Raw genomic sequence first — 27,928 nt, forward strand, 5'->3', positions numbered from 1 at the left:
TACTAGAAGCAACAATATTGGATTTAGCATGATCATTGTTACTGCTAGAGGAAGAATCTTTCTTGTTCTTGTTACTAGACTTGACTTGAGGCATGTAAGTGGATAAGAGTAAACGCTTGGCAATGTAAGAAGAACTTTTCTTGCGGAGATCATCATTGATTGCTTTTAAGAACTCATGCTCTTGCTCAAGATTGAGCTTTTCAAAGCGTAATTTCTCATGAGCTCTTAAAAGTTCTCGATGATCTTCGAAGATAGTTTCATGAGCTAACTTAAGAGTGTTTAGTTCTTTAGTTAGAGCCTCAATCTTTTCCTTATCATTGTCATTCGTTTTATCTTGATTAGCATGATTAATTGACATTTCATCATAGTATTCATCACTAGAGTTGTCAATAAGAAAATCATCACCTAAAAAGTCATCTTCATCACTATTGAAATCAACATACTCGGGGTGTGTTACCTTAGGACCTTTGGCCATGAAGCATCTTCCAATTCCTTCATTTGGTGAGTCAAATATGTCGTAGGAGTTGGTTGACACAAGTGCTAGACCGGCAACACCTTCATCTTGAGTATCTTCGGAGTCGGAGTGATAACTTCTCTCGGAGTGGCTGTCGGAGTCGAAGCCGGATACCCATTCACCAACATGAGCTTGATGTCTTCGTCTTGTGTAACTCCTTGATGATTTTTCCTTCCTTTCCGAATCCTTGCTTCTCCGTGAGTATCTTCGTTCATAACGATCATCTCTACTCCTTCTCTCTCTTGGTGGTGATTCTTTGCTTCTTCTTTTTTGGAGAATCTTCTCTTCTCTTGTAGGGAGCCGTACACTCATTGGAATAGTGTCCGGGTCTTCCACAACTGTAGCAGTTTCGCTCTCGACTAGAAGACCTTTTGTCATTGTAGGACCTTGACTTGAAGCTTCTATCTTTGCTTCTACTCTTGTAGAACTTGTTGAAGTTCTTCACCATTAAGCTCAATTCTTCATTGAAGTCTTGTTTCTCACTTGATGATGTAGGGGCTTCACATGAGGCTTTATAGGCACCACTTGATTTGTTGTGAAGTTCCTCTTTATCCTTAAGTGACATCTCATGAGCAACAATTCTTCCAATCACCTCCGTTGGCTTGAGATCTTTGTAATTGGGCATCATTTGGATCAATGTGCACACGGTATCATATTTTCCATCCAAGGCTCTTAGAATCTTCTTGATGATGAATCTATCGGTCATCTCTTCACTTCCTAAGCCGGCAATCTCATTTGTGATGAGAGCAAGCCTAGAGTACATTTCAGCGATACCTTCACCATCCTTCATCTTGAACTTGTCAAGTTGGCTTTGAAGCACATCCAACTTGGATTCCTTGACGGAGTCGGTACCTTCGTGCATATCAATCAAAGTGTCCCAAATTTCCTTCGCATTCTCAAGATGGCTGATTTTGTTGAATTCTTCGGGGCACAATCCATTGAAGAGAATATCACAAGCTTGAGCATTGTATTGCAACATCTTCAACTCATCCGCGGTAGCTTCACGGTTTAGTTCTCTCCCATCAAAGAAGTCACCTTGCAAACCAACACACACAATAGCCCAAACGGCGGGGTTATGTCCAAGAATATGCATTTTAATTTTATGCTTCCAACTAGCAAAATTAGTACCATCAAAGTAGGGACCTCAACGGTGATAATTTCCCTCGCTAGACGCCATACTCTCCTAGGTTGTGAAACCAAGGCTATGACCACCAAAAGCTATGAGATCAAAGCAAATGGAGACCAAAGCTCTGATACCACTTGTAGGATCGAAAGTATGTCTAGAGGGGGGTGATTAGACTACTTGACCAAATAAAAACATAACCTTTTCCCATTTTAGTTCTTGGCAGATTTTAGCTATTTTAGGACAAGTCAAGCAATCATCACACAATTCAAGCAAGCATGCAAAGAGTATATTGGCAGCGGAAAGTAAAGCATGCAACTTGCAAGAATGTAAAGGGAAGGGTTTGGAGAATTCAAACGCAATTGGAGACACGAATGTTTTTCCCGTGGTTCGGATAGGTGGTGCTATCCTACATCCACGTTGATGGAGACTTCAACCCACAAAGGGTAACGGTTGCGAGAGTCCACGGAGGGCTCCACCCACAAAGGGTAACGGTTGCGTGAGTCCACACAGGGCTCAACCCACAAAGGGTAACGGTTTTCACATAGGATTTGGATTTTGTGGAAAGAAGATTTGAGTGGAAAGCAACTTCGAGAGGCTAGAGATCAAGATTCATATGGTAGGAATGGAATATCTTGGTCTCAACACATGAGTAGGTGGTTCTCTCTCAGAACATATGAGTTGGAATGGTGTATGTGTTCTGATGGCTCTCTCTTTGAATGAAGAGGAGGTGGAGGGGTATATATAGCCTCCACACAAAATCCAACCATTACACACAGTTTTCCAATCTCGGTGGGACCGAATCAACAAACTCGGTCGGACCGAAAATGTAAACCTAGTGACCGTTAGAGATTTTCGGTGGGACTGACATGCAACTCGGTAGGACTGATATGGTTAGGGTTTGGGCATAACGTAATCTCGGTGAGACCGATTACACAAACTCGGTGAGACCGAGTTTGGTAATTAGCTAACCAGAGAGTTGGTCAGGCAAACTCGGTGGGACCGATTTGCTCTTTCGGTGAGACCGAAAAGTTACAAAGGGGAAACATTGAATTTACATTGCAATCTCAGTGGGACCGATTCGCTCTTTTGGTGAGACCGAAAAGTTACGAAAGGGAAACAGAGAGTTTGCAATCCCATCTCGGTGAGACCGAGATCCCTATCGGTAGAACCAAATTGCTAGGGTTTGGCAGTGGCTTATGACAAGTGAAACTCGGTGGCGCCGGATAAGAAGAATCGGTAGGACCGAGTTTGGCTTAGGGTTTAGGTCATATGTGGATATGGGAAAGTAGTTGAGGGTTTTGGAGCATATCACTAAGCACATGAAGCAAGAGGCTCATTAAGCAACACCTCATCCCTCCTTGATAGTATTGGCTTTTCCTAAAGACTCAATGTGATCTTGGATCACTAAAATATAAAATGAAGAGTCTTGAGCTTTTGAGCTTGAGCCAATCCTTTGTCCTTAGCATTTTGAGGGTTCCACTTTCACATCCATGCCATGCCAATCATTGAGCTTTCCTGAAATAATCATCTTGGAATAGCATTAGCTCAATGAGCTATATGTTGTTATGAATTACCAAAACCACCTAGGGATAGTTGCACTTTCAAATATATCTCGGAATGGCTATAGAAATGCCATAATAGGTAGGTATGGTGGCTATTTTGAGAAGGGTATATGGTGGGTTTATGGTACTGGCGAAAGTTGCGCGATATTAGATAGGCTAGCAATGGTGGAAGGGTGAGAGTGCGTATAATCCATGGACTCAACATTAATCATAAAGAACTCACATACTTATTGCAAAAATCTATTAGTTATCGAAACAAAGTATTACGCGCATGCTCCTATGGGGATAGATTGGTAGGAAAAGACCATCGCTCGTCCCCGACCACCACTCATAAGGAAGACAATCAATAAATAAATCATGCTCTGACTTCATCACATAACGGTTCACCATATGTGCATGCTAAGGGAATCACAAACTTCAACACAAGTATTTCTCAAATTCACTACTACTCAACTAGCACGACTCTAATATCACCATCTCCATATCTCAAAACAATTATCAAGTATCAAACTTCTCATAGTATTCAATGCACTTGTATGAAAGTTTTTATTATTGCCATGTTGTTCTAAAGGACTCTCAAAATAATATAAGTTAAGTATGAGAGAATAATAGTTTCTATAAAACAAAAAATCCACCACCGTTCTCTAAAAGATATAAGTGAAGCACTAGAGCAAAAACTATATAGCTCAAAAATATAACTGAAGCACATAGAGTATTCTAATAAATTTCAAGTCATGTGAGTCTCTCTTAAAAGTTGTGTACAGCAAGGATGATTGTCGTAAACTAAAAAGCAAAGACTCAAATCATACAAGACACTCCAAGCAAAACACATATCATGTGGTGAATAAAAATATAGCTGCAAGTAAAGTTACCAATAGACGAAGACGAAAGGGGGGATGCCTTCCGGGGCATCCCCAAGCTTAGGCTTTTTGGTGTCCTTTAATTTTACATTGGGGTTCCATGGGCATCCCCAAGCTTAGGCTCTTGGCACTCTTTGTTCCATAGTCCATCAAATGTTTACCCAAAACTTGAAAACTTCACAACACAAAACTCAAAATAGAAAATCTCGTGAGCTCCGTTAGCGAAAGAAAACAAAACACCACTTCAAGGTACTGTAATAAACTCATTCTTTATTTATATTTGTGTTAAACCTACTGTATTCCAACTTCTCTATGGTTTATAAACTCTTTTACTAGCCATAGATTCATCAAAATAAGCAAACAACACACAAAAAACAGAATCTGTCAAAAACAGTACAATCTGTAGTAATCTATAGCTAACGCAACTTATGGAACCCCAAAAATTCTAAAATAAATTGCTTGACATGAGTAATTTATATATTAATCATCTTAAAAAAGAATTAACTAAATAGCACCTTCCAAATAGAAATGGCAGCGATTCTCGTGAGCGCTAAAGTTTCTGTTTTTTACAGCAAGATCAAAAAGACTTTCCCCAAGTCTTCCCAACGGTTATACTTGGCACAAACACTAATTAAACACAAAAAACACAACCAAAACATAGACTAGATAAATTATTTATTAAATAACAGCAAGGAAAAATATTGGGTTGTCTCCCAACAAGCGCTTTCGTTTAACGCCCCTAGCTAGGCATTGATAATTTCAATGATGCTCACATAAAAGACAAGAATTGAAGCACAAAAGAGAGCATCATAAAACACATGACAAACACATCTAAGTCTAACATAATTCCTATTCATAGGCATATTATAGGAAAACTAATTATCATAGCAAGAAAAAACTAGCATATGCAAGGAAGCGGAAAGAAACAATAGCAATCTCAACATAACGAGAGGTAATTTAGTAACATGAAAATTTCTACAATCATATTTTCCTCTCTCATAATAATTACATGTGGGATCATAAGCAAATTCAACAAAATAGCTATCACATAAAATATTTTCAACACGATCCACATGCATGCAAAGTTTACACTCTTCAAAATAGTGGGATTAACATTAACTAAAGTCATGACCTCTCCAAACCCACCTTTATCAAAAACTTCATAAGTTTCAACATTCTCCAAATATGTGGGATCTAAAGTTGACACTCTTCCAAACCCACTTTAAATATTATTGCAAACATTATAATCAATCTCATATTCATCATGGGGCTTAAATAAATTTTCAAGATCATAAGAAGAATCACCCCAATCATGATCATTGCAACAAGTAGTAGACATAGCAAAACTAGCATCCCCAAGCTTAGGGTTTTGCATATTATAAGCACAATTGACATTAATAGAATTTATACTATCATCATTGCAATCATGCTTTTTATTCAAAGATCTATCGTGAATCACTCCATAAAGTACTTCATCACAATTTTCAGATTCACGAATTTTAAGCAAAACTTCATAAAGATAATCTAGTGCAGAAAACTCACTAGCAATTGGTTCATCATAATTGGACCACTTAAAAAGATTAGCAAGCGGATGAGGATCCATAGATCTTAGGTTCTCTGTTTAGCAATAAATAAACAACTATTCCAACCAAACGCGCAAACGAGCCAAGTAGGACATCACAGCAAATGGAAAGACGAACAGAAGAAGGGCGAATAAAACGGAGAGGGTGAAGTGGGGGAGAGGAAAACGAGAGGCAAATGGCAAATAATGTAATGCGAGGGATAAGAGTTTGTGATGGGTACTTGGTATGTCTTGACTTGGCAACGGCACCTGAAATGACTCATTGTTGGGAGTCAAATCTTGACTTGACTTGGCACGAATCTCCCTGGCAACGGCGCCAAAAATCCTTCTTGCTACCTCTTGAGCACTGCATTGGTTTTCCCTCGAAGAGGAAAGGGTGCTGCAGCAAAAAGTAGCGTAAGTATTTCCCTCAATTTTTGAGAACCAAGGTATCAATCCAGTAGGAGATCACGCTCAAGTCCCACGCACCTACACAAACAAATAAGAACCTCGCAACCAACGCGATAAAGGGGTTGTCAAGCCCTTCACGGTCACTTACGAGAGTGAGATCTGATAGATAATATTTTTGGTATTTTTATGATAAAGAGAAATAAAGATGCAAAGTAAAATAAACGACAAAGGAAATAACTAAGTGTTGGAAGATTAATATGATGGAAGATAGACCTGGGGGGCATAGGTTTCACTAGTGGCTTCTCTCAAGAGCATAACTATTACGGTGGTAAACGAATTACTGTCGAGCAATTGATAGAATTGAGCATAGTTATGAGAATATCTAGGTATGATCATGTATATAGGCATCACGTCCGCGACAAGTAGACTGAAACGATTCTGCATCTACTACTATTACTCCACACATCGACCGCTATCCAGCATGCATCTAGAGTATTAAGTTCATAAGAACAGAGTAATGCTTTAAGGAAGATGACATGATGCAGAGAGATAAACTCATGAAATATGATATAAACCCCATCTTTTTATCCTCGATGGCAACAATACAATATGTGTCATTTCCTTTTCTGTCGCTGGGATCGAGCACCGCAAGATTGAACCCAAAGCTAAGCACTTATCCCATTGCAAGAAAGACCAATCTAGTAGGCCAAACCAAACTGATAATTTGAAGAGACTTGCAAAGATAAACCAATCATACATAAAAGAATTCAGAGGAGATTCAAATATTGTTCATAGATAAACTTGATCATAAACCCACAATTCATCGGATCTTGACAAACACACCGCAAAAGAAGATTACATCGAATAGATCTCCAAGAAGATCAAGGAGAAATTTGTATTGAGATCCAAAGAGAGAGAAGAAGCCATCTAGCTAATAAATATGGACCCATAGGTCTGAAGTAAACTACTCACACATCACCGGAGAGGCCATGGAGTTGATGTAGAGGCCTTCCGTGATCAATGCCCCCTCCGGCGGAGCTCAGAAAAAGGCCCCAAGATGGGATCTCTCGGGTACAAAAGGTTTCAACAGTGGAATTAGGTTTTCGTGGTGCTCCTGGATGTTTGGGGGGTACGTGGATATATATAGGAGGAAGAAGTACATCGGTGGAGGAACGGAGGGCCCACGAGGGTGGAGGGCGCGCCCAGGGTGGGTAGGCGCGCCCCCTGCCTTGTGCCGTCGTCTGTTGTTTCTTGACGCCCACTCCAAGTCTCCTGGATCACGTTTGTTGAGAAAATCACGTCCCCGATGGTTTCATTCCGTCTGGACTCCGTTTGATATTCCTTTTCTTCGAAACCCTAAAATAGGCAAAAAAACAGCAATTTGGGCAGGGCCTCCGATTAGTAGGTTAGTCCCAAAAATGATATAAAAGTGTAAAATAAAGCCCATTGACATCCAAAATAGATAATATAATAGCATGGAGCAATAAAAATTTATAGATACGTTGGAGACGTATCAACCGACAGATGAAATAAGTGAACATGAATGTAATGTCAGTGAGAAACATGTACACCCCAAGCTTAGGCTTTTGGCCTAACTTGGTAATCGATCAATAATCTGGATAGAAGTCGGCGTGGTAGCTCACGGAGGCTCTTGGTAAGGATGCCTTGGCCTGCCGTGCTGCCTCCACTGCCGCGTTGTGAGCTCAGGCCTCGCTCTCAAGAACAAAATATATTCCTTTGTTGTGATAGTCAAAAAGAGCAGGCGCAGGCAAATATGTGTGCGCAACAGATGTTTGGTTAAACAACAGATTGTAAGTGAAGTTATGAATTTTTCCTTTGAGGATCTTATGACTTTTTAAAGAATCAAAGTCTAAATACTGCATGGGTAGGATAGGGTCAAAGGGCAAAGGTGAAACACCCAGCCCTCGTGTTAAACGTGTGGCATAAATTCCATCATAGAAACAACCACTGTTAGCGTTATGCCGCAGTCTGCATGCAACAATCGCGGCAAGGTTATAACTCCTTTCACCGGTGAGAGCGGTGTGTATGAAGCTCAAATCTGGAGCACAAAGCGTACTATAGTCTTGCTTGGCTACTATACATTTCTTGTTAAATAATGCAAAGTACTGAATTGCGGGAAAATGAATGCTCTTTATTCTATCTTGTGTCACTCCCCTCGTCTCACTGTAGGAAAGACTAGTCAAGAATGATTGGTACTCAGCCCTTGGTGGTTCGTGAAGCGAACCCCAGAATGGGAGTTTGCAGTGGTGAGCAAAACTCTCTAGCGAGATGGTAAATGAATTTTCATAAAGCTTAAATGACACCCTAGACTCACGGGGATGGAATTTAAATCCTTTGACAAATGATTCAGTAAGAGTGTGGCGTTGCTCGCACTTATCTGAAATGTAGGGACCGAGACCGGCATTGTGAACATATTGCTCAAATTCCTCCTTAAGGCACACACACATCATATAATCATCGCAAGGCCATAAGCATGTTTTGGTGGCTGCATCTTGAATGGAACTTTCACTTGGTTCGACATAAGATGGACGAGCAGAGTTGTCGCTAGAAGATGCCCCTGAGGATCTCCTCCTCGAAGAACTCCTTCCAAATATGTTCATCATGTTCGCGTACAATTTTATGAAAAAAATTGGTGACAAAAATTTATCAACAAAACTTTATAAGATTGATAGCAACTACTCATGGGGATACATAGAGGCCATAGCAAGCATTCAAACTACTTAGAACTCTAAGAATTCAACATGCAAGCTCATCTACAGCAGCACCAAGAGTAGCTAATTATTCAAAATATAAACCACTAAAACAAAAACTAATTGGACAAACGGTGGAGTCACATACCAAGCAACAATCCCGGAAACAATTTCGGAAACGGAGCTTCGAGCAAAGAGATCAAAATCCGCGGGTTTGAGAGCAAGAACACGGGAGAGAGAGCAACAGGGAATTTTTTCTAGAGGCAGGTGCTGATGTGGTGTAAAGAGATAAGTGAGGGGGGCCATGTGGGGACCACAACCCACCAGGGCGCGCCCAGGTGGGTTGTGCCCACCTGGTGCACCCCCCTCTGATATTATTTGCACCATAAATTCTTAAATATTCAGAAAAAACCGTATTAAATTTTTAGAGCATTCTGAGAATTTTTATTTTTGGGTCATTTTTTTATTGCACGGAAAATTCAGAAAACAGACAAAACATGGCATTTATTTTATTTAACTAATAAAAACAGAAAACAAAATGTAGGGACAGAAGGTAGTGCTTACTAAATTCATCAACTTCATACCGTTCAAAAATGATCGATTAATAAGATTGATCAAGTCTTATTAACAACCACTTTCGATTAGCATGAAACCGAAGAACTTTCGTGAATCACTAAGTTACCTCAACAGGGATATGCATGTCCCCAACAATAAGCATTTCATAGTTCTTTTTGATAGTAGGTAGAGGTATTTGAAAACTTCCAATAGTGATTGTCAGAGATTTTTCAATAACATTAATACCACTCGCTTGGAATTGTTTCTTCGGAAAGTGCACCATATGCTCATTACCATTGATATGAAAAGTGATCTTGCTTTTATTGCAATCAATAACAGCCCCTGCAGTATTCAAGAAGGGTCTACCAAGGATAATCGACATGTTGTCGTCCTCGGGCATCTCAAGTATAACAAAGAAAGTCAAAATAGTAACATTAGCAACAACAACGGGCACATCCTCACAGATACCGATAGGTATGGCAGTTGCTTTATCATCCATTTGCAAAGATATTTCAGTAGGTGTGAGTTTATTCAAATCAAGTCTTTTATATAAAGATAAATGCATAACATTAACACCAGCTCCTAAATCACCTAAAGCAGTTTTCACATAATTCTTTTTGATGGAGCAAGGTATAGTTGGTATTCTCGGATATCCAAGTTTTTAGGTACTCCATCTTAGTATAATTAGCAAGCATAGTGGAAATTTCAGCTTCCGGTATTTTCCTTTTATTGGTGATGATGTGTTTCATATACTTTGCATAAGGAGGCATTTTCAAGATATTAGTCAAGCGAGTACGCAAAAAGACTGGCCCCAGCATTTCAGCAAAGCATTCAAATTCTTCATCATAATTCTTTTTAGTTGACTTAGGTGGAAAAGGCATAGGTTTTTTAACCCATGGTTCTCTTTCTTTACCGTTTTTTAGCCACAAAGTCTCTTTTATCATACCTCCTATTCTTAGGTTATGGGTTATCAAGATCAACTGATGGTTCTATCTCAACATCATTTTCTGGTTCTTTATTATTTGTTTGAGTATTTTCATGAACTTCAACATTATCCTTTTCATTATCACTAGGTGAATGTTCATTACCTGACCGATTTTCAGCATCAGAGATAGAAGTTTCATTATCATTATCAGGAGGTTTTTCTATTTCAGGTTCACTAGGAGCATGCAAAGTCCTATCACTTTTCTTCTTCTTTTTCTTTTTGGAAGAACTAGGTGTAGAGGTGTTGTTCCTTTGTGAATCTTGTTCAATTCTTTTTGGGTGTCGCTCAGGATAAAGTGGTTCCTGGGTCATTTTAACTCCTCTAGTTGCAACTCTAAGAGCAAAGTCATGTATATTATTATTCATTTCATCAAGCAATTCTCTTTGAGATTTAGCAACTTGTTCTAACTGGGTTTGAACCATAGAAGCATGTTTTCCAACACCTCTAACACCATTTGAGATTCTAAATAACAAGTCACTCAAGCGAGAAATCATATCAGAATTGTATTTCAATTGTTTCATAACATTTGCATTGAAGTGATCTTGGTTTCTAATATAGTTTTCAAACTCATAAAGGCATTGGCTAGGGTGCATATTGTGAGGATTGTCATTATCATTGAACTTCATTAGATTATTTACCTCTACCACCTTAGGAGGTGGTGGTGTATTAAGACCATGTATTTCTTCTACAGGAGGTAAAATTTTAACATCCCCAGCTTTAATACCATTTTCCTTCATAGATTTCTTTGCCTCTTGCATATCTTCAGGACAATGATATAGTATACCCCTCTTCTTCGGAGTGGGTTTAAGCGATGCTTCAGGAAGAGTCCAATCATCATAATTTTTCAGTATATTATTCAATAATTCTTTAGCTTGCCCAACAGTTCGTTCCCTGAAAACACAACCAGCACAACCATCTAGGAAATCCCTAGAAGCATCAGTTAGTCCATTATAGAAGATATCAAGTATTTCATTTTTCTTAAGAGGATGATCAGGCAAAGCATTAAGTAACTGGCAAAGCCTCCCCCAAGCTTGTGGGAGACTCTCTTCTTTAATTTGCACAAAGTTAAATATTTCCTGCAAGGCAGCTTGTTTCTTATGAGTAGGGAAATATTTCTCAGAGAAGTAATAAATCATATCCTGGGGACTATGCACACAACCAAGAGAAACAGTATTGTACCAAGCTTTAGCATCACCCTTTAATGAGAAAGGAAATAATTTGAGAATAAAGTAATAGTGAGTTTTCTCATCATGAGTAAAAAGGGTGGCTATGTCATTCAACTTAGTAAGATGTGCCATAATAGTTTCAGTTTCATAACCATGGAAAGGATCAGATTCAACCAAAGTAATTAATTCTGGGTCGACAGAGAATCCATAATCCTTATCATCAATAAAGATTAGTGAAGTAGCAAACTTAGGATCATATTTCATTCTAGCATTCAAAGATTTTTCTTTATACTTGCATAGTAATTTCTCTAGATCATCTCTATCCTTACAAGAAAGAATATCTCTAGTTGTCTCCTCATTCATAACATAACCTTCCAGTACCTCAGGCAATTCATATCTAGGAAGGCTAGTTCTAGCAGGTGTTTCAGGAGTTTTAGTTTCAAGCTCATCATCAGATTCAACAACATCATGTTGTATTACTCTAGCAATTTGTTTATCAAGAAATTCACCAAGTGGCACATCATCATTATCAAGCAAGTTACTAGCATCATCATAAGCATTATCCATAGAAGAAGTAGCATCATCAATAACTTGTGACATATCAGTATTGATAGCATGTGGTGGTGTTGCAAGTTTACTTATAACAGAAGGTGAATCTAAAGCAGAACTGGATGGCAGTTCCTTACCTCCCCTCGTCTTTGAGGGAAAAATAGTCTTAGCATCCTTCAGATTCTTCATAGTGATAAATTGATAATAATCCCAAGTGACTCAACAAATATAGCTATGCTCCCTAGCAATGACGCCAAAAGAAGGTCTTGATAACCCACAAGTATAGGGGATCGCAACAGTTTTTGAGGGTAGAGTATTCAACCCAAATTTATAGATTCAACAGAAGGGGAGCCAAAGAATATTCGAAGGTATTAGCAGATGAGTTGTCAATTCAACCACACCTAGAGATTAATTATCTGCAGCAACGTGATCAGTAGCAAAGCAATATGATAGTTTTGATAATAGTAGCAGTAGCAATGGTAACGGTAACAGTGACAACAATAGTTTCTAACAAGTGTAACAGTAACGATAGCAGTAGTAACTTAGCAACATCAATATAAGATAAATTCGTAGGCATTGGATCGGTGACTTGCTGGATGATATTCATCATGAGATAGTTATAACCTAGGGCGACACGACACTACCTCCAGTTCATCAATATAACGTAGGCATGTATTCCGTAAATAGTCATACGTGCTTATGGAAAGAACTTGCATGACATCTTTTGTCCTACCTTCCCGTGGCAGCGGGGTCCTATTGGAAACTAAGGGATATTAAGGCCTCCTTTTAATAGAGAACCGGAACAAAGCACTAATACATGGTGAATACATGAACTCCTCAAACTACGGTCATCACCGGGAGTGGTCCCGACTATTATCACTCCGGGGTTGCCGGATCATAACACATAGTAGGTGACTGTAACTTGCAAGATTGGTATAGAACATGTATATAATGGTGATAACATAAACGGTTCAGATCTGAAATCATGGCACCCGGGCCCAAAGTGACAAGCATTAAGCATGGCAAAGTCATAGCAACATCAATCTTAGAACATAGTGGATACTGGGGATCAAGCCCTAACAAAAATAACTCGATTACATGATGAATCTCATCCAACTCCTCACCGACCAATGAGCCTACGAAGGAATTACTCACTCCCGGTGGAGAGCATCATGGAATTGGCGATGGAGAAGGGTTGGTGATGGCGAAGAACGAAGATCCCCCTCTCCGGAGCCCCAAACAGACACCAAATCTGGCCTCCCGATGAAGAACAGGAAGTGACGGAGGCTCCATCTCGTGGATCGTGATAATTCTTTCGCCCACATTTTTTTTTGGAAAAAATAGGATTTTATAGCGTCGGTTTCAGGGTCTGTGGGGCCACCAGGTGGGGATAACCCACTTGGGCGCGCTAGGAGGGGGGCGCGCCCTGGTGGGTTGTGCCCACCCAGGTGCCCCCCTCCGGTGGATCTTGGCTCCATAAATTCTGTTTATTGATATAAAAAATCATCGCAAAGTTCCGTTCCATTTTGAGAACTTTTATTTTTGCACAAAAACAACTCCATGGTAGTTCTGCTGAAAACAGCGTCAGTTCGGGGTTAGTTTCATTCAAATCATGCAAATTAGAGTCCAAAACAAGAGGAAAAGCATTAGGAAAAGTAGATACGTTGGAGACGTATCAATCAACTAGGCTTATTAATGGGCTATGGAGTTTCCCATCAATAGATATCAATGTGAGTGAGTACGGATTGCCATGCAACTGATGCACTAGAGCTATAAGTTTATGAAAGTTCAAAAAGAAACTAAGTGGGTGTGCATCCAACTCGCTTGCTCACGAAGACCTAGGGCAATTTGAAGAAGCCCATCATTGGAATATACAAGCCAAGTTCTATAATGAAACATTCCCACTAGTATATGAAAGTGACAACATAGGAGACTCTCTGTAATGAAGATCATGGTGCGACTTTGAAGCACAAGTGTGGTAAAAGGATAGTAGCATTGTCCCTTCTCTCTTTTCTCTCATTTTTTGTTTGGGCTTCTTTTGGCCTCTTTTATTTTTTTCAAAGTCCGGAGACTCATCCCAACTTGTGAGGGAATCATAGCTTCCATCATCCTTTCCTCACATGGGACAATGCTCTAATAATGATGATCATGACACTTTTATTTACTTACAACTCAAAAATTATAACTCGATTCTAGAACAAAATATGACTCTATATGTGTAACGCCCTCGATGCGGCTATAGCTCCCACGTGTCGAGGCACGACTTAGAGACATAACCGCATTGAAAGCAATGTCGCAAGTCAGGCAATCATTAGAACATCCCATGTAATATATTACAAAAGGGGGAGATACATAGTTGGCTTACACTCGCCACGTCACATCAGAGTACATAAATAACATCCATCATACAAACACTCATGGCCCGACTACGGCGCCAAAATAGAAGAAAACCCAACATGCGACAAGGCCCTGGATCAAACCCCAACTAGGCACCACTACTGATCGTCAGGAAAAGAGACATAATAACGCTGAGAGTCCTCGTCGAACTCCCACTTGAGCTCGTACTCGTCACCTGGAGCGGAATCACCTGGACCTGCAACTGGAGTTGTAGTATCTGTGAGCCACGGGGACTCAGCAATCTCGCACCCTCGCGATCAAGACTATTTAAGCTTATAGGAATGGATAAGGCAAATATATGTGGAGCTGCAGCAAGTGACTAGCATATGTGGTGGCTAGCTTATACGCAAAAGAGAGCGAGAAGAGGAGGCAAAGCGCGAGCAAGAATCTAGAAGAACAACCTGCGCAAGCATAACTCCAACACCGTGTCCACTTCCCGGACTCCTCCGAGAAGAGGCCATCACGGTAACACACAGTTGATTCATTTTAATTAATTAAGGTTCAAGTTATCTACAACCGGACATTAACAAATTCCCATCTGCCCATAACCGCGGGCACGGCTTTCGAAAGTTCAATCCCTGCAGGGGAGTCCCAACTTAGCCCATGACAAGCTCTCACGGTCAACGAAGTAATAGACCTCCTCCCAAGACGTTCCGATCAGACTCGGTATCTTGGTAACTCAAGACACTTCGACAGGTTAAAACAAGACCAGCAACACCGCCCGAATGTGCTGACAAATCCCGATAGGAGCTGCACATATCTCTTTCTCAGGGCACACTCAGATTGTCCTAGGTACGGGTAGGCCAGCCCAGAGTTGCCCCTGGTGGCCACCGGTAGCTGACAGGTGGACCAACACTCAGAGGAGCACTGGCCCGGGGGGGTTAAAATAAGATGACCCTTGAGTCTACAGAACCCAAGGGAAAGAAAAGGGTAGGCGGCGAATGGGAAAACCAAGGTTGGGCATTGCTGGAAAAGCTTTAATCAAGGCGAAATATCAAGGGGGTTCCCATTATAACCCAACCGCGTAAGGAACGCAAAATCCGGGAACATAACACCGATATGACGGAAACTAGGGCGGCAAGAGTGGAACAAAACACTAGGCGAGAGGCCGAGCCTTCCACCCTTTACCAAGTATATAGATGCATTAAGATAACATAGCAATATAATGATATCCCAACAAGTAAATAAAAGATGTTCCAACAAGGAACGGCCTCCAATCTTCACCTTCAACTAGCAACGCTATAAGAGGGGCTGAGCAAAGCGGTAACATAGCCAATCAACGGTTTGCTAGGACAAGGTGGGTTAGAGGTTGACATGGCAATTGGGAGGCTGACAAGCAAAAGGTAGGCATCGTAGCATTGGCATAGCAAGAGCGAGCAAACTAGCATAGCAAAGATAGTAGTGATTTCGAGGGTATGATCATCTTGCCTGCAGAGTTGTCAGAGTTGACTGGATCCTCACAAGCAAACTCAACGGGCTCCTCAGTAGCGAACTCGTCTCCGGGCTCTACCCAACAAGACAAACAAGCAACAAGGATACAATCAACCACGTGCAAGACCAAGCAATATGATGAAATGATGATATGCTATGCGGGATGCGATGCGGGATGCAAAATGCAAGATATGACAGAAAATGCATGAACCTGTCATCAACATGGAATTCCAAGGGTGCCACTGGATAGAGGGGATGAAATTGCTTGAAAACGATATAAAGATCATTGGAATCGGAGTTACGGTTTGGAAATGGCAAGCGTTTTAAGATATGACACCGGTCTGCGATTTACAGCAAGTAGGCATCTAAATGCAATGAGATAAACATGCTACAGCCACCAAACATGACAACAAAATACATGGCAGGGATGCAAACAAGATGCTTAACAAAAGACTAGCACTGAGCCACGGCCAATTCATCCAATATGAGGTTCAACCAAGCATGGCAAAAACGCAAATGCAAAACAGATTCCAGACTTAGTGAAATTAACACTAGTCTGAAATTTCAGATCACGAAGCCCTCTTCGGAGCAGCAAAACAACATGAAACATGACCTGATTAAGACAAGTAAGAACATGACATGGAGCTACTCAACAAGCTTAACAAAAGTCCCAAAGTGACCTGGGGCCAAAAGGCATCACAAAATATATTAACGGGCACACGAACATAGCTAAAACACAATCAGTTTTCAGATGGTGAAAACTGAGACATGCTGAAATATAACTCACGAAGGCATGTAAACAAGCTCGATGCATTCACCACGGTGCAAGTCATGGCAAGGCAGGCATACATCCAATAAGAAGGCACAAAATACTAGCTAGACATGGCAAGAACAATGGCATAGCATGCACGGATCAACTACAACAACATCGGCAAAATCGCAAACGAGTTGACGATCTGCCCAGATTCACCACGAAGCAAATGTAGAGCTCGACTGACTCAAGCTAGGGTGCTCCAAAATAGCAAGTAAAGACATGAATGGATAGAGAATAACATGATTAACAAAACTCCTTTACTGATCATCCTCAAAAGAGGCACCGATCACTAGGAAACAAGCTGAACATATGGCATCATGAACTAAAATATCCCAGACTTAGTGAAAACAACTAAGTCCCTGAAAACAGATTTACCGGGTGCCTCACTTTGCAAGCTTGCACAAGTCACCAGACACATCCTAAAAATGCATGGGTTGCACCTCTGGAAAGAAGACAAAATGCTTAACAAAACATATGAAGGACTCACAGGCATAGCATGCACACAATAATCATGGCAAAAATGACAAAAGTCTAAGATGAACTAGCAGATCTGACAATTAACTCATGAAGCCTCCTTCTAACAGCATTTTTGGCATCAAGATAAACTCAAATGAAAATGATGCAATGGAATTAAATGATGTACTCGTCGAGGCGAACATTTTGATATATAATATGTCCAAATCGGAGATACGGATGCAAAGTTACGGGCGGTCAAAGTAGGCATAAATAAATTAACGAAGAGGGCAAAAGTCAACCCCGATCTAGGGTTACTGTAGCAGTGGATCGGATCTGAGCGCGGAACTGTTCATCGGGCGCGGATGTCGAGGTTCGCCGGCGCCGGAGCTGGACTTGACGCGTTCCGAGGAGGAGGAAGGAGAGGGGCCGGGCGGCGCGGCGCCTGCGGGGGAGGACGGCGGCGCCTGCGGGTGATGCGGCGGCGGTGGCCGTCCGGCGATGATGGCGCACGGCGTCGCCGGGCTGCTCGAGCGGCCGGCCGCAAGGACAAAGACGGCGGGCGCGGGCGGCTTGCGGGCGAGGAGGCGGCAGAGGGAGTTGGGCCCCGCAGGCCAGACGCGGGCCCCGCGGGCCTGACGCGGCGGGAGGCGGCGAAGTGGTCCGGCGGCGGTTGCGAATCGTAGCGTGCCACGTGGCGGCGGAGAGGAGATTCGGACGTGTCCGTCGGCAGGGACTTTGTCCGGCGGGCGCGTTGGGTGGATCTAGGGTTGGACGGGGAGAAATCTGAGATTTGGAAAGGGGGTGTATATATAGGCATAAGTGGAGCTAGGAGAGTCCAAATGAGGTGCGGTTTTCGGCCACGCGATCGTGATCGAACGCTCTAGGACATGGAGAAGAGTTTGGTGGGTTTTGGGCCAAATTGGAGGGGTGTTGGGCTGCAACACACACGAGGCCTATTCGGTCCCTCGGTTAACCGTTGGAGTATCAAACGAAGTCCAATTGATACGAAACTTGACAGGCGGTCTACCGGTAGTAAACCAAGGCCGCTTGGCAAGTCTCGGTCCAATCCGGAAACGTTTAATCCCCACACATGAAAGAAAGCTAGAAATGACCACCGGAGGAGAACGAAGCGCCGGAATGCAAAACGGACAACGGGGAAAATGCTCGAATGCATGAGATGAACACGTATGCAAATGCAATGCACATGATGACATGATATGAGATGCATGAAAATGAAAACAACACACGGAGACAAAGACCCGAACCCGAGGAATAAATATAACTTAACGCCGGAAACGGCAAGAGTTGGAGTTCAAATTGGGAAAGTTACATCCGGGGTGTTACAACACTCCACCACTACGAAAAGATCTCGTCCCGAGATCTAGGACTGAAAGAACTCCGGGTACTCAGAACGGAGGTGATCCTCACGTTCCCAGGTAGCTTCACGGTCGGAATGGTGTGACCACTTGACTTTGAGAAATTTGATTGACTTGTTGCGAGTCTTGCGTTCAGTCTCTTCAAGAATAGCAACTGGGTGCTCACGATAAGAGAGATCTTCTTGGAGCTCAATGTCCTCGAAGTTGACGGTGCGGTCAGGAGTCTTAAAGCACTTTCGAAGCTGAGAGACGTGGAACACATCATGAACATTTGCAAAGTTTGAAGGAAGCTCGAGTTGATAGGCGAGGTCGCCTCTCTTGCTGACAATCTTGAAAGGTCCCACGTATCTAGGGGCAAGCTTCCCTTTGATACCAAAGCGACGAGTACCTTTCATAGGAGAGACACGGAGGTAAACATGATCTCCGATCTCGAAAGCCAAATCACGGTGCTTACTATCATAGTAGCTCTTCTGGCGGGATTGGGCTGCTTTGAGGTTATCACGAATGACTTTGCACATTTCTTCTGCTTCTGTGATTAAGTCATTACCCAGCAGCTGACGTTCACCGGTTTCAGACCAGTTGAGAGGGGTACGACACTTCCTGCCATACAGAATTTCAAAAGGGGCCTTGCCCGAACTTGCTTGAAAACTGTTATTATAGGAGAATTCAGCATAAGGAAGACAATCCTCCCACTTCATGCCGAAGGAGATCACACAAGCCCTGAGCATATCTTCAAGAATCTGGTTGACACGCTCGACTTGACCGCTTGTTTGAGGATGGAAAGCAGTGCTGAAGCGGATGTTAGTGCCCATGGCCTTCTGGAAAGAATCCCAAAACTTGGAGGTGAAGATGCTGCCACGGTCTGAAGAGATCACTTGAGGAATACCGTGCAGAGAGACAATGCGAGAAGTATAGAGTTCCGCCAATTGAGCTGCAGTGATCGACTCTTTGATAGGCAAAAAGTGAGCCACTTTGGTGAGCTTGTCGATGACGACGAATATAGCATCATTGCCACGCTTGGACTTTGGAAACCCAGTCACGAAGTCCATCTCAATGTGGTCAAACTTCCATTCTGGAATGGCAAGAGGTTGGAGGAGACCAGCTGGCCTTTGGTGTTCTGCCTTCACTCTTCTGCAGACATCACATTCGTTCACGAATTGAGCAATCTCGCGCTTCATTCGAGTCCACCAATAAGCTTGCTTAAGGTCCTGATACATCTTCGTGCTCCCAGGGTGGATGGAGAGGAGAGAATTGTGAGCCTCGTTCATGATCACCTTACAAAGTTCACCTTTGGGCACAACAATACGATCCTCGAAGAAGAGAGTGTCCTTGTCATCAAGGAGGTAGCACTTGTACTTGGACTGACTCTTGGCAATCCCAATCTTCACCTTTTTCACCATAGCATCAAGAAGCTGGGCTTGGCGAATCTAGTCTGCTAAGGTAGGAGAGACTTGAAGGTTGGCGAGGAAACCTTGAGGAACAACTTGCAGATTAAGTTTGCGGAAAGCTTCACAAAGCTTGGGTTGATAAGGCTTGAGAATCAGACTGTTGCAGTAGGCCTTTCTGCTCAAAGCGTCAGCAATCACATTGGCCTTGCCTGGAGTATAGTCAATACTCGGATTATACTCTTGAATCATTTCGACCCATCGAGTTTGCCTTAGGTTGAGATTAGGCTGAGTGAAGATGTACTTGAGACTCTTGTGATCAGTGAAAATGTCCACTTTTCTTCCCAATAGAAGATGTATCCAAGTCAAAAGAGCATGCACAACTGCCGCCAACTCGAGATCATGAGTGGGGTAGTTCTTCTCATTAGGCTTCAACTGGCGAGATGTATAAGCAACAACTTTCTTCTCTTGCATCAATACTGCGCCAAGACCTTGGAGAGAGGCATCACAAAAGACCTCGTACGGCTTGGATTCATCAGGCGGAGTCAGAACTGGAGCAGTGATCAACTTCTCTTTCAAAGTGTTGAAAGCAATATCACACTCTGGAGACCAAACATACTTGACATGCTTCTGAAGAAGATTTGAGAGAGGCTTCGCGATCTTAGAAAAGTTTTCAACGAATCTTCGGCAATAGCTTGCGAGACCGAGAAAACTTCGGAGTTGCTTCACGTTCTGAGGAGGTTCCCAATTCACAATTGCGGATACCTTCTCAGGATTCACGGAAATGCCCTTGGCAGAGATGATATGACCAAGATAAACAACCTCATCGAGCCAAAATTCACACTTGGAGAACTTGGCGTAGAACTGATGTTCCCTGAGCTTATCGAGAACCAAACGCAAGTGTTTGGCATGATCTTCCTTGTTCTTCGAGAAAACCAGAATGTCATCGAGATAGACCAAAAAGAAGTCATTGGTGTAGGCGTTGAAGATGAAGTTCATCATGCGAGAGAACGTCGGAGGAGCGTTGGCGAGGCCAAAAGACATGACAGTGTACTCATATGAACCAAAGCTTGTTCTGAATGCTGTCTTGGGAATATCTTCTTCACGAATGCGAATCTGGTGATAACCCATACGGAGATCAAGCTTGGAGAATACTTGGGCACCTTTGAGTTGTTTGAACAGCTCATTGATGTTGGGAAGTGGGTATTTGTTCTTGATGGTCTTCTTGTTCACCGGACGGTAATCAACACAAAGTCGGTCCGTTCCATCCTTCTTCTTCACAAAAAGAACACCACAACCCCATGGAGAAGAACTAGGCCGGATGAGACCCATTCTTTCTTGCTCATCGAGTTGCTTCTTCAGCTCCTTCAACTCTTCAGGTCCGAGCTTGTAAGGACGTTTGCACACAGGTTCCGTGCCAGGCTCAAGTTCAATAACGAATTCAACTGGCCGGTGCGGAGGCATTCCTGGGAGCTCTTCTAGAAAGACGTCTTGATATTCACAAATGACTGGAATTTGAGCGATAGAATCCAATTCACCCTTCTCATTGAGGGAAAACAGACGAATGGTGTTATCCCGAGCGGCAAAGACAATTACATCCTTAGACGAATGAGTCAATTGAATATGCCTGGCTGCACAATCAAGATGTGCCTTGTGCTTAGAAAGCCAATCCATTCCGAGAATAAGATCAATATCCGAGTCACCGAGAACCGTTGGAGAAGATAGAAATTTGTAGTCACCCAAAGTGATAGAAACATCCGGAACGATGGAGTTAGCCTGCATGCGCTTACCGGGAGAGACAACTACTAAAGGACTAGGCAAAACTTGTGAAACCAATTCATGCCTATTTGTAAACGGTCTCGAGATGAAGCAATGCGATGCACCCGTGTCAAAAAGAACTTTTGCAGGAATATCATTAACAGGAAGGTTACCCATGATCACATCTGACGAGTCCTCTGCCTGAGCTGCATTCATCAAATTGACCTTGGCATGCTTGGGGTTATGCTTGACCACAGCTATACTTGCCGATCTCACAGGAGGAGGAGGAGGAAGACGCCTCTGGTTGAAACACTTGTTGGCATAGTGACCCTTCTGTTGGCACTTGTTGCACGTGACCTCTGAAAGCGGACGGTGATACGGAGCACTCGATCTTGGAGGTTGAGACGAAGTCTTGTTCTGAAAGCCAGGGTTGGGTGGGTGGGAAGAACCACTGCCACCTTTGCTCTTCTGCTGATACGGCTGACGGAACGGAGGAGGAGGAAGCCAAAACTTCTGCTGCTTAGCCACTTGAGTAGAGGAAGAAGGAGTAACATCTCTGACTCGCTTCCTGGAAGCATCACACCTCAACTAAGCAGCCTCTTGCTTCAGTGCCATGTTGTAGAACTCATCGTATCTCAAGGGCTCGAAGAGAACAAGAGCAAGCTGAACATCTTCTCTAAGACCACCCCTGAACTGATATATCATGCTCTTCTCATCAGGCACGTCCTGCTTGGCAAAGCAGGCAAGCTTCTGGAACAATTTGTTGTAGTCATAGACAGACAAAGAACCTTGCTTCAAATTGCGGAATTCCTCACGCTTGCTTTCAACCACGCTCTGCGGAATGTGATGAGCTCGGAAATCTCGACGGAAATCATCCCAAGTGATAACACGTCCACCTCTAGAGTCCTTGTACTGCTGGAACCATTCTGCTGCCTGATCTTTGAGTTGGAAGGAAGCGAACTTGACAAAGTCCTCAGGCCTGACGTTGCTGCACTCGAAATGCTTACACAGATCCACAAGCCAATCGTCAGCATCGGTTGCCTCGACACAATTACTGAAAGTCTTTGGCCCGTTAGCAAGGAACTGGTTGAGTGTAGCAAAGTGACTCTGATTGTTGCCTTGATTCCCTTGACTGCCTTGATTGCACTCTTGGAGAATTTGCATGATCAGCTGAGTGTTTGCATTGGTTGCGGCCATCACAGCTTGCCATGCCTCTGGAGGAGGTGGAGGTGGTGGCGGATCTTGATTCTGGTTCTGACTGGTGCTCTTAGCGGGAGCCATCCTGAAGAGGTTGACCACCATTAGCACATAGACAGATAAATATTGAAGCTGAATCCAACGGAATGAAAATTGCAACATATAGTCTTCACATCCGAACAAATGAACGAATGCATTCTTCTTCAAATGGTCACATATCCATAAATTGAGAAGCCACGTAGAATTAAGGTAGAGAAATAAATCAACAAGGTACGGATCAAGAACGAATAATCGGTAAGAAATCCCAATCTCAAACCAATATCCGTGGAAGAAGAACTAGAGCTACTAGAATTCCCACCTATGAAACTCCCGAACCTTTCCGGTTATGCAATCAGGTGTTGGGGATACAGGGGAAGCATAATATCTCACCCAAACTAGCAAATCCTACATCCAGCTGTATCCATCCTTCAACACATAACCAAGAAACCATCGGAAACCATCTACCTCAACCTTCAAAAAGCATCCATTATACAAGTTATGGCGATACTCCCGAACTCCCGCCCCAGTACTGGGTGGCGTCGAGGTTATCTCGCCAACGAACTGCATAAAAGAGATTTTCGATGTCGGCGAACATATCTCAAGTATTCCAGAATTGCAACGATAAAATTATGATGACAACACCTCAGAGCTCAACTCCCGGGGACACTTCCACTAAACCCCTGACAGGAGGCACCAAGACAGTATTCTCATCATAAGCCATCGGAACAAATCCAAGATACTCGCGTGATCCTAAATTTTTTTTAGTGAAATTTGAGAAGAGAAGAGTCAAAACTCTACGTCAGGATGCCTTACCAGAGCGATGAGGAGACTGGGAAATAAAAAGAATTCCTAAACTCTCCGATATATAATTCCTAAAAGACTCAAAACATTTTCTAGACACAACTCGGCTGCTAAAAACGATCAAGCAATGGGGCTCCTAAGGTCGGGGAAGGCTCTGATTACCAACTTGTAACGCGCTCGATGCGGCTATAGCTCCCACGTGTCGAGGCACGACTTAGAGACATAACCGCATTGAAAGCAATGTCGCAAGTCAGGCAATCATTACAACATCCCATGTAATATATTATAAAAGGGGGAGATACATAGTTGGCTTACACTCGCCACATCACATCAGAGTACATAAATAACATCCATCATACAAACACTCATGGCCCGACTACGGCGCCAAAATAGAAGAAAACCCAACATGCGACAAGGCCCTGGATCAAACCCCAACTAGGCACCACTACTGATCGTCAGGAAAAGAGACATAATAACACTGAGAGTCCTCGTCGAACTCCCAGTTGAGCTCGTACTCATCACCTGGAGCGGAATCACCTGGACCTGCAACTGGAGTTGTAGTATCTGTGAGCCACGGGGACTCAGCAATCTCGCACCCTCGCGATCAAGACTATTTAAGCTTATAGGAATGGATAAGGCAAATATATGTGGAGCTGCAGCAAGCGACTAGCATATATGGTGGCTAGCTTATACGCAAAAGAGCGTGAGAAGAGGAGGCAAAGCGCGAGCGAGAATCTAGAAGAACAACCTGCGCAAGCATAACTCCAACACCGTGTCCACTTCCCGGACTCCGCCGAGAAGAGGCCATCACGGTAACACACACAATTGATTCATTTTAATTAATTAAGGTTCAAGTTATCTACAAACGGACATTAACAAATTCTCATCTGCCCGTAACCGCGGGCACGGCTTTCGAAAGTTCAATCCCTGCAGGGGAGTCCCAACTTAGCCCATGACAAGCTCTCACGGTCAACGAAGGAATAGACCTCCTCCCAAGACGTTCCGATCAGACTCGGTATCTCGGTAACTCAAGACACTTCGACAGGTTAAAACAAGACCAGCAACACCGCCCGAATGTGCCGACAAATCCCGATAGGAGCTGCACATATCTCTTTCTCAGGGCACACTCAGATTGTCCTAGGTACGGGTAGGCCAGCCCAGAGTTGCCCCTGGTGGCCACCGGTAGCTGACAGGTGGACCAACACTCAGAGGAGCACTGACCCGGGGGGGTTAAAATAAGATGACCCTTGAGTCTGCAGAACCCAAGGGAAAGAAAAGGGTAGGCGGCGAATGGGAAAACCAAGGTTGGGCATTGCTGGAAAAGCTTTAATCAAGGCAAAATATCAAGGGGGTTCCCATTATAACCCAACCGCATAAGGAACGCAAAATCCGGGAACATAACACCGATATGACGGAAACTAGGGCGGCAAGAGTGGAACAAAACACTAGGCGAGAGGCCGAGCCTTCCACCCTTTACCAAGTATATAGATGCATTAAGATAACATAGCAATATAATGATATCCCAACAAGTAAATAAAAGATGTTCCAACAAGGAACGGCCTCCAATCTTCACCTGCAACTAGCAATGCTATAAGAGGGGCTGAGCAAAGCGGTAACATAGCCAATCAACGGTTTGCTAGGACAAGGTGGGTTAGAGGTTGACATGGCAATTGGGAGGCTGACAAGCAAAAGGTAGGTAGCATTGGCATAGCAAGAGCGAGCAAACTAGCATAGCAAAGATAGTAGTGATTTCGAGGGTATGATCATCTTGCCTGCACAGTTGTCAGAGTTGACTGGATCCTCACAAGCAAACTCAACGGGCTCCTCAGTAGCGAACTCGTCACCCGGCTCTACCCAACAAGACAAACAAGCAACAAGGATACGATCAACCACGTGCAAGACCAAGCAATATGATGAAATGATGATATGCTATGCGGGATGTGATGTGGGATGCAAAATGCAAGATATGACAGAAAATGCATGAACCTAGCCTCAACTTGGAATTCCAAGGGTGCCACTGGATAGAGGGGATGAAATCGCTTGAAAACGATATAAATATCATTGGAATCGGAGTTACGGTTTGGAAATGGCAAGCGTTTTAAGATATGACACCGGTCTGCGATTTACAGCAAGTAGGCATCTAAATGCAATGAGATGAACATGCTACAGCCACCAAACATGACAACAAAATACATGGCAGGGATGCACACAAGATGCTTAACAAAATACTAGCACTGAGCCACGGCCAATTCATCCAATATGAGGTTCAACCAAGCATGGCAAAAACGCAAATGCAAAACAGATTCCAGACTTAGTGAAATTAACACTAGTCTGAAATTTCAGATCACGAAGCCCTCTTCGGAGCAGCAAAACAACAAGAAACATGACCTGATTAAGACAAGTAAGAACATGGCATGGAGCTACTCAACAAGCTTAACAAAAGTCCCAAAGTGACCTGGGGCCAAAAGGGATCACAAAATATATTAACGGGCACACGAACATAGCTAAAACACAATCAGTTTTCACACTTGGTGAAAACTGAGATATGATGAAATATAACTCAAGAAGGCATGTAAACGAGCTCGATGCATTCACCACGGTACAAGTCATGGCAAGGCAGGCATACATCCAATAAGAAGGCACAAAATACTAGCTAGACATGGCAAGAACAATGGCATAGCATGCACGGATCAACTACAACAACATCGGCAAAATCGCAAACGAGTTGATGATCTGCCCAGATTCACCACGAAGCAAAAGTAGAGCTTGATTGACTCAAGCTAGGGTGCTCCAAAATAGCAAGTAAAGACATGGATGGATAGAGCATAACATGGTTAACAAAACTCCTTTACTGATCATCCTCAAAAGAGGCAACGATCACTAGGAAACAAGCTGAACATATGGCATCATGAACTAAAATATCCCAGACTTAGTGAAAACAACTAATTCCCTGAAAACAGATTTACCGGGTGCCTCACTTTGCAAGCTTGCACAAGTCACCACACACATCCTAAAAATGCATGGGTTGCACCTCTGGAAAGAAGACAAAATGCTTAACAAAACATATGAAGGACTCATAGGCATAGCATGCACACAATAATCATGGCAAAAATGACAAAAGTCTAAGATGAACTAGCAGATCTGACAATTAACTCACGAAGCCTCCTTCTAACAGCATTTTGGGCATCAAGATGAACTCAAATGAAAATGATGCAATGGAACTAAATGATGTACTCGTCGAGGCGAACATTTTGATATATAATATGTCCAAATTGGAGCAACGGATGTAAAGTTACGGGCGGTCAAAGTAGGCATAAATAAATTAACGAAGAGGGCAAAAGTCAACCCCGATCTAGGGTTACTGTAGCAGCGGATCGGATCTGAGCGCGGCACTGTTCATCGGGCGCGGATGTCGAGGTTCGTCGGCGCCAGAGCTGGACTTGACGCGTTCCGAGGAGGAGGAAGGGGAGGGGCCGGGCGGCGCGGCACCTGCGGGGGAGGACGGCGGCGGGGTTTGCAGAGGCGCGGGGCGGCGCCGTCCGGTGATGCGGCGGCGGTGGCCGTCCGGCGACGATGGCGCACGGCGGCGCCCGGCTGCTCGAGCGGCCGGCCGCAAGGACGAAGACGGCGGGCGCGGGCGGCTTGCGGGCGAGGAGGCGGTAGAGGGAGTTGGGCCCCGCAGGCCAGACGCGGGCCCCGCGGGCCTGACGCGGCGGGAGGCGGCGAACTGGTCCGGCGGCGGTGGTGAATCGTGGCGTGCCACGTGGCGGCGGAGAGGAGATTCGGACGTGTCCGTCGGGAGGGACTTTGTCCGGCGGGCGCGTGGGGTGGATCTAGGGTTGGACGGGGAGAAATCTGAGATTTGGAAAGGGGGTGTATATATAGGCATAAGTGGAGCTAGGAGAGTCCAAATGAGGTGCGGTTTTCGGCCACGCAATCGTGATCGAACGTTCTAGGACATGGAGCAGAGTTTGGTGGGTTTTGGGCCAAATTGGAGGGGTGTTGGGCTGCAACACACACGAGGCCTATTCGGTCCCTCGGTTAACCGTTGGAGTATCAAACGAAGTCCAATTGATACGAAACTTGAAGGTGGTCTACCGGTAGTAAACCAAGGCCGCTTGGCAAGTCTCGGTCCAATCCGGAAACGTTTAATCCCCACACACGAAAGAAAGCTAGAAATGACCACCGGAGGAGAACGAAGCGCCGGAATGCAAAACGGACAACGGGGAAAATGCTCGAATGCATGAGATGAACACATATGCAAATGCAATGCA

The sequence above is a fragment of the Triticum dicoccoides genome, chromosome 5A (genome assembly GCF_002162155.2).
Source record: "Triticum dicoccoides isolate Atlit2015 ecotype Zavitan chromosome 5A, WEW_v2.0, whole genome shotgun sequence".
Lineage (NCBI taxonomy): Eukaryota > Viridiplantae > Streptophyta > Magnoliopsida > Poales > Poaceae > Triticum > Triticum dicoccoides.